Source organism: Ursus americanus, chromosome 22, assembly GCF_024610735.1.
Source record: "Ursus americanus isolate L20-20 chromosome 22, mUrsAme1.1.p, whole genome shotgun sequence".
Taxonomy (NCBI): Eukaryota; Metazoa; Chordata; class Mammalia; order Carnivora; family Ursidae; genus Ursus; species Ursus americanus.
Genome location: NC_142148.1, coordinates 54,275,406 through 54,287,750, shown reverse-complemented (window position 1 = coordinate 54,287,750; position 12,345 = coordinate 54,275,406).

Genomic DNA, 12,345 nt, shown 5'->3' with positions numbered 1-12,345 from the left:
AGGGCCATTAGGGCACCGCCAGTCATTCAGGGCGGGAGAACTTGCTGGGCCCTCGGAGCCCCCAGTGACCTTCGAAGGCACCCCGCGCCAAAATGCTTATGCCCACGCTCCCGCTCGCCAGCGCCCTCACCTCGGCCAGCCTCTCCGCATGCCACATAGCCAGTGGATCGGGCCCGCCAGACTCCTGCGGGCTAACCCAAACCCTACGTCATCCCCCAAGGGGCCCCTCCCAAGGGGCTTGGCGCCGCCACGCCGGGGCTTGGGGACCCCCGAGTCCTAGCTCCGGACCCACCCTGCCACCCCGCTGCCACCCGGGCCGCTAGGGCACTGCCAGTCACTCAGGGCGGGAGAAGGGGCAGGGCCCTCCGAGCCACCGGCGACCTTCGAAGGCCCCCCGTGCCAAAATGATGGGGATCACGCTCCTGCTCGCCAGCGCCCTCACCTTGGCCCACCCCTCCACTCGCCCCACAGTCAGTGGATCGGGCCTGCCGACCTCCTTTGCGCTAACCCTAACCCTAGGTCGGCCCCCAAGGGACCCCCTCTCAAGGGGCCAGGCGCCGCTATGTCTGGACAGTTGGACCCCCGAGCACCAGCTCTGGACTCACCCTGCCACCCCGCCACCACCCGGGCCGCTAGGGGCGCCGATGGTCATTCAGGGTGGGAGAACGGGCAGGGCCCTCTGAGCCCCGTGCAACATTCGAAGGCCTCCCATGCCAAAACGCTCCGGCCCATGCTCTCACTTGTCAGCGACCTCACCTCAGCCTGCCCCTCCACTCGCCTCACAGCCGGCTGATCGGGCCTGCCGGCCTCCTGGGAGCTAATCCTAATGCAGGGTCTATCCCCGAGAACCTCCCAAGGGGACTGGTGCCACCATGCCAGGGATTGGGGACTCTCGATCCCCAGCGCCAGACTTACCCTGCCACCCCCGCCACCACCCGGGCTACTAGGGCGCCGCCGGTCATTCAGGGTGGGAGAACCAGCAGGGCCCTCTGAGCCCCCGGCGACCTTCAAAGGCCCGACGTGCCAAAATGCTTGGGCTCACGCTCCCACTCACCAGCACACTCACCTCAGCCCGCCCCTCCGTTCACCACACAGCCGGCGAATCGAGCCCGGGCCTCCTTTGGGCTAACCCTAACCCTAGGTCGGCCCCCGAGGGACCCCTCCCAAGGGGCCAGGTGCTGCCACGCCGGGGCATTTGGACCCCCGAGCCCTACTCCAGACTCACCCTGCCGCCCCGCCGCCACCCGGGACACTAGGGGCGCTGCCGATCATTCAGGGAGGGAGAACAGGCAGGGCCCTCCGAGCCCCTGGTGACCTTCGAAGGCCCCCCTGCACCAAAACGCTTGGGCCAACGCTCCCGCTCGCCAGTGCCCTCACCTCGGCCCGCCCCTCCGCTCGCCGCACAGCCGGCGGATTGGGCCTGCGAGCCTCCTGGGGCTAACCCTAACCTTAAGTCGGCCACCGAGAGGCTCCTCCCAAGGGGCCTGGAGCCACAGCGCCAGGGGTTGGGGACCCCTGAGCCCCGGCGACGGACTCACCCGCCACCCCGCCGCCACCTGGGCTGCGAGGGAGCCACCGGTCATTCAGGCCGGGAGAACTTGCTGGGCACTCCGAGCCTCCGGCGACCTTCGAAGGCCCCGCACGCCAAAACGCTTGGGCCCACGCTCCCGCTCGGCTGTGCCCTCACCTTGGCCTGCCCCTCCGCTCCCCGCACAGCTGGTGGATTGGGCCTGCTGGTCTCCTGGGGTCTAACCCTATCCCTAGGTCGGCTCACGAGCGGCCCCACCCAAGGGACCTGGCCTCGCCACACTGGGGACTGGGGACCACGGGCCCCATCGCCACTCTCACCCTGCCTCCCCGCTGCCACGCGGGCCGCGAGGGTTGCCACCCCAACCCTATCCCTAGGTCGGCCCCTGAGGGACACCTCCCAAGGGGATTGGTGCCTCCACGCCAAGGATTGGGGACCCAGGAACCCCAGCGCCGGACTTATCTTGCCACCCTGCTGCCACCCAGGCCGCTAGGACTCCGCCGGTCATTCAGGGAGGCAGAGCGGACAGGGCCCTCCGAGCCCCCGGCGACCTTTGAAGGCCCCCCGCACCAAAACACTTGGGCCTACACTCCCGCTCGCCAGCGCCCTCACCTCGGCCCGCCACTCTGCTCACCGAACAGTCGGCGGATCGGGCCGCCGGCCTCCTTTGAGCTAACACTAACCCTAGGTCGGCCCCCGAGGGACCACTCCCAAGTGCCTGGCACTGCCACGCGGGTAACTGGGGACCCTGAGCCCCACTGCCGGATGCAACATACCGCCCTGCCACCACCCGGCCCCTAGGGGCGCCATGGGTCATTCAGGGCGGGAGAATGGGCAGGTCCCTCCGAGCCACCACCGATGTTCGAAGGCCCCCCACGCCAAAATGCTTGGGCCCACGACCTGCTTGCAAGCGCCCTCACCTCGGCCAGCCACTCCTCTCAGGGCACAGCTGGAGGATCGGGCCTACCGGCCTCCTGGGGGCTAACCCTAACCCTAGGTTGGCTCATGAGGGGCCCTCCCAAGGTCCTGGTGCTGCCATGCCAGGGATTGGGGATCCCTGTGCCCCAGCTCCGGGCTCAACTTGCCGCCCTGCTGCCACCCGGGCCGCTAGGGCGCCACCTGTCATTCAGTGCGGGAGAACTTGCTGGGCTCTCCGAGCCCCCGGTAACTTTGAAGGCCCCCCACGCCAAAAAGCTTGGGCCCACGATCCCGCTCGCCAGCGCATTCACGTTGGCACGCCCCTCCACTCGCCGCACAGCCAGTGGATCCGGCCTGCTGCCCTCCTGGGGGCTAACCCTAAATCTAGGTAGGCCACAGAGGGGCCGTCCCAAGGGCCCCAGTGCCACCACGCGGGGGATTGGGGACACCCAAGCCCCACTGCCGGACGCAGCCTGCCACCCCGCCACGACCCAGGCCGCTAGGGGTGCCGCCGGTCTTTCAGGGCGGGAGAACGGGCAGGGTCCTCCGAGCCCCATGCGACATTCGAAGGCCCCCCTGTGCCAAAACGCTTGGGCCCACGCTCTCGCTCGCCAGTGACCTCACCTTGGCCAGCCCCTCCGCACGCCCCACAGCCGGCGGATTGGGCCTGCCGCGCTCCTGGGGTTAACCCAAACCCTACCTCGGGGCCAATGGGCCCCCCCAAGGGGACTGGCGACTCCACACCGGGGCTTGGGGACCCCCGAGCACAAGTGCGGGACTCACCCAGCCGCCCGGCCGCCACCCGGGCCGATAGGGGCGCGGCTGTTCATTCAGGGTGAGAGAATGGACAGGGCCCTCCGAGCCACCGGCGACCTTCGAAGGCCCCGCGTGCCAAAATGATTGGAGTCATGCTCCTGCTCGCCTGAGCCCTCACCTCGGCGCCCCCCTCCGCTTGCCGCACAGCTGGCGGATCCGGCCTGCCGGCCTCCTTTGCGCTAACCCTAACCCTAGGTCGGCCCCCGAGGGACCCTTCCCAAGGGGCCAGGTGCTGCCACGTCAGGACAGTTGGACCCCCAAGCCCCAGCTCTGGACTCACCCTGCCGCCCCGCCGCCACCTGGGCCCCTAGGGGTGCCGCCGGTCATTCAGGGCGGGAGAACAGGCAGGGCCCTCCGAGCCCCGTGCGACATTCGAACGCCCCCATGCCAAAATGCTTGGGCCCATACTCTCGCTCGCCAGCGACCTCACCTCGGCCAGCCCCTCCGCACGCCGCACAGCCAGCGGATCGGGCACGGGGCCCTCCTGGGTCTAACCCAAACCCTACGTCGGCGCCCGAGGGGCCCCTTCCAAGGGGACTGGCGATGCCACGCCAGGGCTTGGGGACCCTCGACCATGAGTGCCGGACTCACCCAGCCGCCTGGCCAACACCTGGGCCGCTAGGGGCACGGCCGGTCATTCAGGACGGGAGAACGCACAGGGCCCCCCAAGCCACCGGTGACCTTCGAAGGCCCCCTGTGCCAAAACGCTTGGGCCCATGCTCCAGCGCACCAGCGCACTCACCTCAGCCCGCCCCTCTGCTCACCGCACAGCCTGTGGATCCGGAATGCCGGCCTCCTCCGGTCTAACCCTATCATTAGGTCGGCTCATGAGGGGCCCCTCTGAAGGGGCCTGGCGCCACCACGCGGGTGACTGGGGACTCCCAAGCACCAGCGCTGAACTCACCCTGCTGCCCCGCTGCTACCCAGCTCACTAGGGGCCCCGTCCTCATTCAGGGCTGGGGAACAGGCAGGGCCCTCTGAGCCCCTGGCGACCTTCGAAGGCCCAACACGCCAAAATGCTTGGGCTCACGCTCCCGCTCGCCAGCGCCCTCACCTCGGCCCGCCCCTCCACTTGCCGCACAGCCGGCGGATCGGGCCTGCCGGCCTCCTTTAGGCTAAACCTAACCCTAGGTCGGCCCCCGACGGACCCCTCCCAAGAGGCCTGGCGATGCCACGCCGGGGATTGGGGACCCCTGAGCCCCAGCTCCGGAATCACCCTGCCACCCCGCCACTACCCGGCCCGCTAGGGGAGCCGTCCTCATTCAGAGTGGGAGAATTTGCAGGGCCCTCCGCGCCCCCTGCGACCTTTGAAGGCAACCCACGCCAAAACGCTAGGGCCCAGGCTCCCGCTCACCATTGCCCTCACCTCGTCCCCACCCTCCGCTCGCCACACAGCCGGCGGATCGGGCCTGCCAGCCTCCTGGGGGCTAAGCCTAACCCTAGTTCGGCCCCTGAGGAGACCCTCCCAAGGGGACTAACGCCGTCACGCCAGGGATTGGGGACCCTTGAGCCCCAGTGCCGGACTTACACTGCCACCCCACCGCCACCCGGGCTGCTAGGGGCGCCGCCGGTCCTTTGGGGCGGGAGAAGGGGCAGGGCCCTCTGAGCCCCCGGCGACCTTCGAAGGCCCCCTGTGCCAAAACACTTGGGCCTACGCTCCTGCTAGCCAGCACCCTCTCCTCAGCCCGCCCCTCCGCTCGCTGCACAGCCGGCGGACCGGGACTGCTGGCCTCCTGGGGGCTAACCCTAACCCTAGGTCGGCGCCCGATGGGCCCCTAACAAGGGGCCTGGAGCTGCCACGCCGGTGATTGGGGACCCCCGAGCCAAACTGCTGGATGCACCCTACCGCCCCGCCGCCACCCGGGCCGCTAAGGGGTGCCACCGGTCATCTAGGTTGGAAAACGGGCAGGGCCCTCTGAGCCCCCGGCGACATTCAAAGGCCCCCCGCACCAAAATGCTTCGGTCCATGCTTCTGCTCAGCAGCACCCTCACCTCGGAGCCCCTCCGCAAGCCGCACAACCAGCGGATTGGGCCTGGTGGCCTCCTGTAGTCTAACCCTAACCCTAGGTTGGCTGTCGAGGGGACCCTCCCAAGGGGTCTGGCACCACCACACTGGGGATTGGGGTCCCCCGAGCACCAGCGCCAGACTCACCCTGCCACACTGCCACGACCCGGCCCGGTAGGGGCGCCGTCCTCATTCACAGTGGGAGAACTTGCAGGGCCCTCCGAGCCCTGGCGACCTTCGAAGGCCCCCTGCGCCAAAATGCTTGGGCCCAAGCTCCCGCTCACCAGTGCGCTCACCTCAGCCCGCCCGTCCGCTCGCCACACAGCCGGCGGATCGGGCCTGCCGGCCTCCTGGGGGCTAACCCTAAACCTAGGTCACCCCCGAGGGGCCCCTCCTAAGGTGCCTGGTGCCGCCACACCAGGGATTGGGGACACCGGAGCCCCACCGCCGGATGCACCCTGCTGCCCCCCACCACCCTTGCCACTAGGGGCGCCGCCGGTCATTCAGGGCGGGAGAAAGGGCAGGGCCCTCCGAGACCCAGGTGACCATCGATGGCCCTACGCGCCAAAACACTTGCGCCCATGCTCCCGCTCGCCTAGCATTCACGTCGGCCCGCACCTCCGCTCACAGCACAGCAGGCGGATCGGGCCTGCCGGCCTCCTGGGGCTTACCCTAAACCTAAGTCGGCCCCAGAGGGACCCTTCCCAAGGGTCCTGGCACCACCATGCCAGGGATTGGGGACCCACGAACATGAGCGCCAGACTCACCCAGCTGCCCCACCACCACCCGGGCTGCTAGGGGCGCCGCCGGTCATTCAGGGAGGTGAATGGGCAGGGCCCGCCAAGTTCCCAGAGACATTCGAAGGACCCCGGCGCCAAAACGCTTGGGCTCCCGCGCCCGCTCAACAGAAACCTCACATTGATCCACCCCTCCATTAGCCGCACAGCTGGCGGATTGAGCCTGCTGGCGTCCTGGAGGCTAACTCTAACCCTAGGTCAGCGCACGAGGAGCCCCTCCAAAGGGGCCTGGTGCCGCAATGCTGGGGATTGGGGATCTCCGAGTCGCAGCGTGGGACTCACCCTGCCGCTCCACCGCCAACAGAGCCGTTAGGGGCACCACTGGTTATTCAGGGCAGGAGAACGGGCAGGGCCCTCCGAGCCATGGCAACATTCCAAGGCCCAGGGCGCCAAAACGCTGGGGCCCACGCTCCCGCTCGCCATCGCCCTCAACTCGGCCCGCACCTCCGCCCATCGCACAGCCAGCAGATCGGGCCTGCCGGCATCCTGGGCGCTAACACTAACCCTAGGACGGCCCCTTAGGGTCCCTTCCTAAAGGGCCTGGCGCTGCAATACTGGGGATTGTGGACCCGCGAGACCAAGCCCCGGATGCACCCTGCCGCCCCGCAACACACGTGCCGCTAGGGGCGACTCCATTCATTCAGTGTTGGAGAACTGGCAGGGCCCTCCGAACCCCCGCCCACCTTCGAAGGCACCCTGAACCAAAACTCTTGGGCCCAGGCTCATGTTCACCAGCATCCTCAGCTCGTCCCAACTCACCGCTCAACGCACAGGCGGTGTATCAGGACCGCCGGCTTCCTGGGGGCTAACCCTAACTGTAGGTCGGCCCCCGAGGGGCCCTTCCCAAGGGGCCTGGCATCGCAACGCTGGGGATGGGGACACCGAGCCCAAGTGCTGGACTCACCCTGCTGCCCTTCAACCACCCGAGCCACTAGGGGCCCACCGGTCAATCAGGCCAGGAGAACGGTTAGGGCCCCCGAGCTCCCACTGACGTTCATAGGACCATCGCGCTAAAACGCTTAGGCTCATGCTCAGGCTCGCCAGCGCCCTCACCTCGGCCCAACACTCCGCGTGTTGCACAGCTGCTGATCGGGTCCACTGGCCTTCTGGGGGCTAACCATAACCCCAGATCGACCCCGAGCAGCCCCTCCCAAGGGCCTGGCGCCGCAACTCCGGGGATTGGGGACCCCCGAGCCTCAGCACTGGACTCACCCTGCCGCCCAGCCACCACGCGGAGGCTTGGGGTGGTGCCATTCATTCAGCGAGGGAGAACGGGCAGGGCCCTCCGAGACATGGAGGCCTTCAAAGGCTCCCCTCGCCAAAACCCCGGGCCCACACTCCTGCTCACCAGCGCCCTCACCTCGGTCCTCCCCTCCAGTCTCCACACAGCTGGCGAATAAGGCCTGCAGGCCTCCTAGGGGCTAAACCTAACCCTAGGTTGGCCCCGAGGGGCCCCTCCCAAGGGGCCTGGCGCCGCAACGCTGGGGATTGGGGATACCCGAGCCGCAGCGCCTGACTCACCCTGCCGCCCCGCCACCACCTGGGCTGCTGGGGGCGCTGCCGATCACTCAGGGAGGAGATTGGTCACGGCCCGCCGAGTCCCTGGAGACATTCGAAGGCCCCTGGTGCCAAAATGCTTGGGCCCATGCTCCGCTCGACAGAGGCCTCACCTCGACCCACCACTCCATTTGCCACACAGCTGGCGGTTTGAGCCTGCCGGCGTCCTGGGGGCTAACCCTAACTGTAGGTCAGCCCCCAATGGACCCCTCCCAAGGGGCCTGGCCCCACAACGCGGTGGATTGGGGACGCCCGAGCCCCAGCGCCAGATTCACCTGCCGCCCCGCCACCAACCGGGTCGCTAGGGGCGCCGTGGTTCATTCAGGGTGGGAGAACTGGCAGGGCCCTCCGTTTCCCCTGCGGCCTTCAAAGGTCCCCCGTGCAAAAAGTTGGCTCCCACGCTCCTGCTCGCCAGTGCCCTCACCTCGGCACGCCCCTCCGCTTGATTCAGAGCCGGTGGATAGTGCCTGCCGGGCTCCTGGGGGCTAACCGAAACCATAGGTCGGCCCCGTGGGGCACATCCCAAGGGGCCTGGCTCTGCAACACTTCGGATTGGTGACTCAGAGACCCAGAGCCGGAATCACCCTGCTGCACTGTCGCCACCCGGGCCGCTAGGGGCGCCGCCCGTCATTCAGGGCAGGAGAAGGGACAGGGCCCTGGAGAAACCGGCGATATTTGAAGCCTCCCACGCCAAAATGCAGGGGCCCATGCTCCAGCTCCTCAGCGCCTTTACCTCGGCCCGCCCACCTCTCGCCGACCAGCCAGAGGATTGGGCATGCCGGCCTCCTGGGGGCTAACTCTGACCCTAGGTCGGCCCAGGAGGAGCCCCTCCCAAGGGGCCTGGCCCCACAATGCTGGGGATTGGGGATCTCTGAGCTGCAGCACGGGACTCACCCTGCCGCCCCACTGCCAACGGAGCAGCTAGGGGTGCCGCTGGTTATTCAGGGCAGGAGAATGGGCAGGGCCCTCCGAGCCATGGCAACAGTCCAAGGCCCAGGGTGCCAAAACGCTGGGGCCCATGTTCCCACTTGCCATCGCCCTCAACTCAGCCCGCACCTCCGCCGCTCTCAGAGCCGGCGACTCGGGCCTGCCGGCCTCCTCGGCACTAACCCTAACCTTAGGACGGCCCCTGAGGGTCCCTTCCTAAGGGGCCTGGTGCTGCAACACCTGGAATTGTGGACCCCCAAGCCCAAGCGCCGGATGCATGCTGCCGCCCCGCCCCAAACGGGCCACTAGGGGCGCTGCCATTCATTCAGAGTGGGAGAACTGGCAGGATCCTCCGAACCCCTGCTGAGCTTCAAAGGCGCCCCGAACCAAAACGCTTGGGCCCAGGCTCATGTTCACCAGCATCCTCACCTCGGCCCAACTCTCCACTCGACGCACAGGTGGTGTATCCGGCCTGCCGGCCTCTTGGGGGCTAACCCTAACTGTAGGTCGGCCCCCTGAGGGGCCCTTCCCAAGTGGCCTGGCGTCGAAACGCCAGGATGGGGACCCCGAGCCCAAGTGCTGGACTCACCCTGCTGCCCTTCAGCCACCCTAGCCCCTAGGGGCCCTGCCGGTCATTCAGAGCAGGAAAAGAGGCAGGTCCCTCCGAGCCCCTGCCGACATTCGAAGGCCCCCCGCACTAAAACGCTTGGGCTCATGCTCAGTCTCGCCAGTGCCCTCACCTCGTCCCAACCCTCCACGTGCCGCACAGCCGCTGATCGGGTACACCGGTCTCCTGGGGGCAAACAATAACCCTACATTGATCCCCGTGGGTCCCCTCCCAAGGGGCTTGGCGCTGCAACGCCGGGGATTGGGGACCCCGAACATCAGCACCTAACTCACCCTGCCACCCAGCTGCCACCCGGGGGCTTGGGGTGTTGCCGTTCATTAAGGGCGGGAGAATGGGCAGGGCCCTCTGAGACACGGCGACCTTCAAAGGCCCCCCGCACAGAAACGCCCAGGCCCACCCTACCACTCACCAGCACCCTCACCTCAGTCCACCACTCCACTCTCCACACAGCTGGGGAATAGGGCCTGCAGGCCTCCTGGGGGCTAACAATAACCCTAGGTCGGCTCAAGAGGGTCCCCTCCCAAGGGGCCTGGAGCCACCACGCAGGGGATTGGGGACCCCTGAGCCCGAGCTCTGGACTCATCCTGCCAACCAGCTGCCACCCTGTCCGCTAGGGGCGCCACCGGTCATTCAGGGCGGGAGAACGGGCAGGGCCCTCTGAGCCCCCGGCGACCATCGAAGGCCCCCTGCGCCAAAACGCCACGCCGGGGCATTTGGACCCCTGAGCCCCAGCTCCGGACTTACCCTGCTGCCCCGTCGACACACGGGCTGCTAGGGGCACCGCCGGTCATTCAGGGTGGGAGAAAGGGCAGGGCCCTCCGAGACCCCAGTGACCATCGAAGGCCCCCCATGCCAAAACGCCTGGGTCCACGCTCCCGCTCGCCAGCGCCCTCACCTTGGCCCGCCACTCTGCTCGCTGCACAGCCGGCAGTTCGGGCCTGCCGGTCTCCTTGGATCTAACCCTAACGATACGTTGGCCCCCAAGGAGCCCTTCCCAAGGGGCCTGGCGCTGCCACGCCGGGGATTGGGGACCCCCGAGCAGCAGCGCCAAACTCACCCTGCCGCCCCGCCACGACCCGGCCCCCTAGGGGCACCGTCCTCATTCAGGGCGGGAGAAAGGGCAGGGCCCTCCGAGCCCCCGGCAACCTCAAAGGCCCCCCGCGCCAAAACGGTTGGGCCCACGCTCCCACTCAATAGCGCCCTCACCTCGGCCATCCCCTCTGCATGCCACACAGCCGGCGGATCGGTCCTGTTGGTCTCCTGTGAGCTAAACGCAAACCCTACATCGGCCCCCGAGGGGCCCCTCCCAAGGGGCATGGTGCTGCCACAGCGGGGCTTGGGGACCCCCGAGCCCCAACTCTGGGCTAACCCTGCTGCCCCGCCGCCACCCGGGCCACTAGGGCGCCACCGGTCATTCAGTGCGGGAGAACTTGCTGAGCCCTTCGAGCCCCCAGTGACTTTCGAAGGCCCCCTGCGCCAAAACCCTTGGGCCCACGCTCCCAATCGCCAGTGCATTCATGTCGACCCTTCACTCCACTCGCAGTAAATCTGTCGGATAGGTCCTGCCTGCCACCTGGAGCTAACCGAAACCCTACGTCAGCGCCCAAGGAGCCCCTCCCAAGGGTTCTGGCGCTGCCACTCCGGGGATTGGGGACCCAGGAGCATGAGTGCCAGACTCACCCAGCCGCCCCGCCTCCACCCGGGCTGCTAGGGGCACCGGCAGTCATTCACAGCGGGAGAAGGGCATGGATCTCTGAGCCCCCGGCGACTTTTGAAGGCCCCCGCGCCAAAACACTTGGGCCCACGCTCCCGCTCGCCAGCGCCCTCACCTCGGCCCACCACTCCTCTCACCGCACAGCCGGCAGAACGGGCCTGCCGGCCTCCTTTGGGTCAACCCTAACCCTAGGTAAGCCCCCGAGGGACCACTCCCATGTGCCTGGCGCCGCCACGCCAGGGATTGGGGACCCACGAGCCCTAGCTCCGGACTCACCCTGCCGCCCCGCCCCGCCCCAGCCCGCTAGGGGCAACGTCCTCATAGGGCAGGAGAACGGGCAGGGCCCTCCGAGCCCCCGGTGACCTTCGAAGGCCCCCTGCGCCAAAACGCTTGGGCACACGCTCCTGCTCCCCACCGAATTCACGTCGGCCCGCCACTCCGCTCGCCGCACAGCTGGCACATCAGGCCTGCCGGACTCCTGGGAGTAACCCTAAAGCTAGGAGGGCCCCAGAGGGGCCCCTCCCAAGGGGCCTGGCGCCGCCACGCCAGGGATTGGGGACTTCTGAGCTCTACCGCCAGATGAACCCTGCCGCCCTGCCACCTCCCGGGCCTCTAGGGGCGCCGCCGGTCATTAAGGGCAGGAGAACAGGCAGGGCACTCTGAGCCCCCGGGGATATTTGAAGGCCCCCCGCACCAAAACGCTTGGGCCCATGCTCCTGCTCACCAGCGCCCTCACCTCAGCCCGCCCCTCTGCTCCCTGCACAGCTGGTGGATCGGGCCTGCCGGCCTCCTGTGGGCTAACCATAACCCTAGGTCGTCTCAAGAGCGGAACCTCCCAAGGGCCCTGGCGCCAGAACGCGGGGGTTTGTGGATACCCGAGCCTCAGCGCCTGACTCACCCTGCCGCCCTGCTGCCACCTGCCCTGCTAGGGGCGCTGCTGGTCATTCAGGGCGAGAGAAGGGGCAGGGCCTTTGGAGCCCCTGGTGACATTCAAAGGCTCCCCGTGCCAAAATGATGATGCCCTCGCTCCCGCTCCCCAGCGCCCTCACCTCAGCTCGCCCCTCCGCTTGCTGCAGAGCCAGTGGATAGGGCCTGCCTGCCTCCTGGGGGCTAACCCTAACCCTAGGTCGGCCTCCCAGGGACCCCTCCCAGCGGGCTAACTCTAACCCTAGGTCGGCCCACGAGGAGCCCCTCCCAAGGGGCCTGGCACCACAACACCGGGTTGGGGACGCCCGAGCTCCAGTGCCGGACTCACCCTGCCGCCCCGTCGACACCCGTGCCGATATGGGCGATGCCAGTCCCTCAGGGCGGGAGAACGTGCAGGGCCCTCCAAGCCCCTGGTGACCTTCGTAGGCCCCCTGAGCCAAAACACTTGGGCTCACGATCCCGCTCGCCAGCTCCTGCACCTCGGTCCTCCACTCCGCTCTCCACACAGCTTGCGAATAAGGCCTGCCG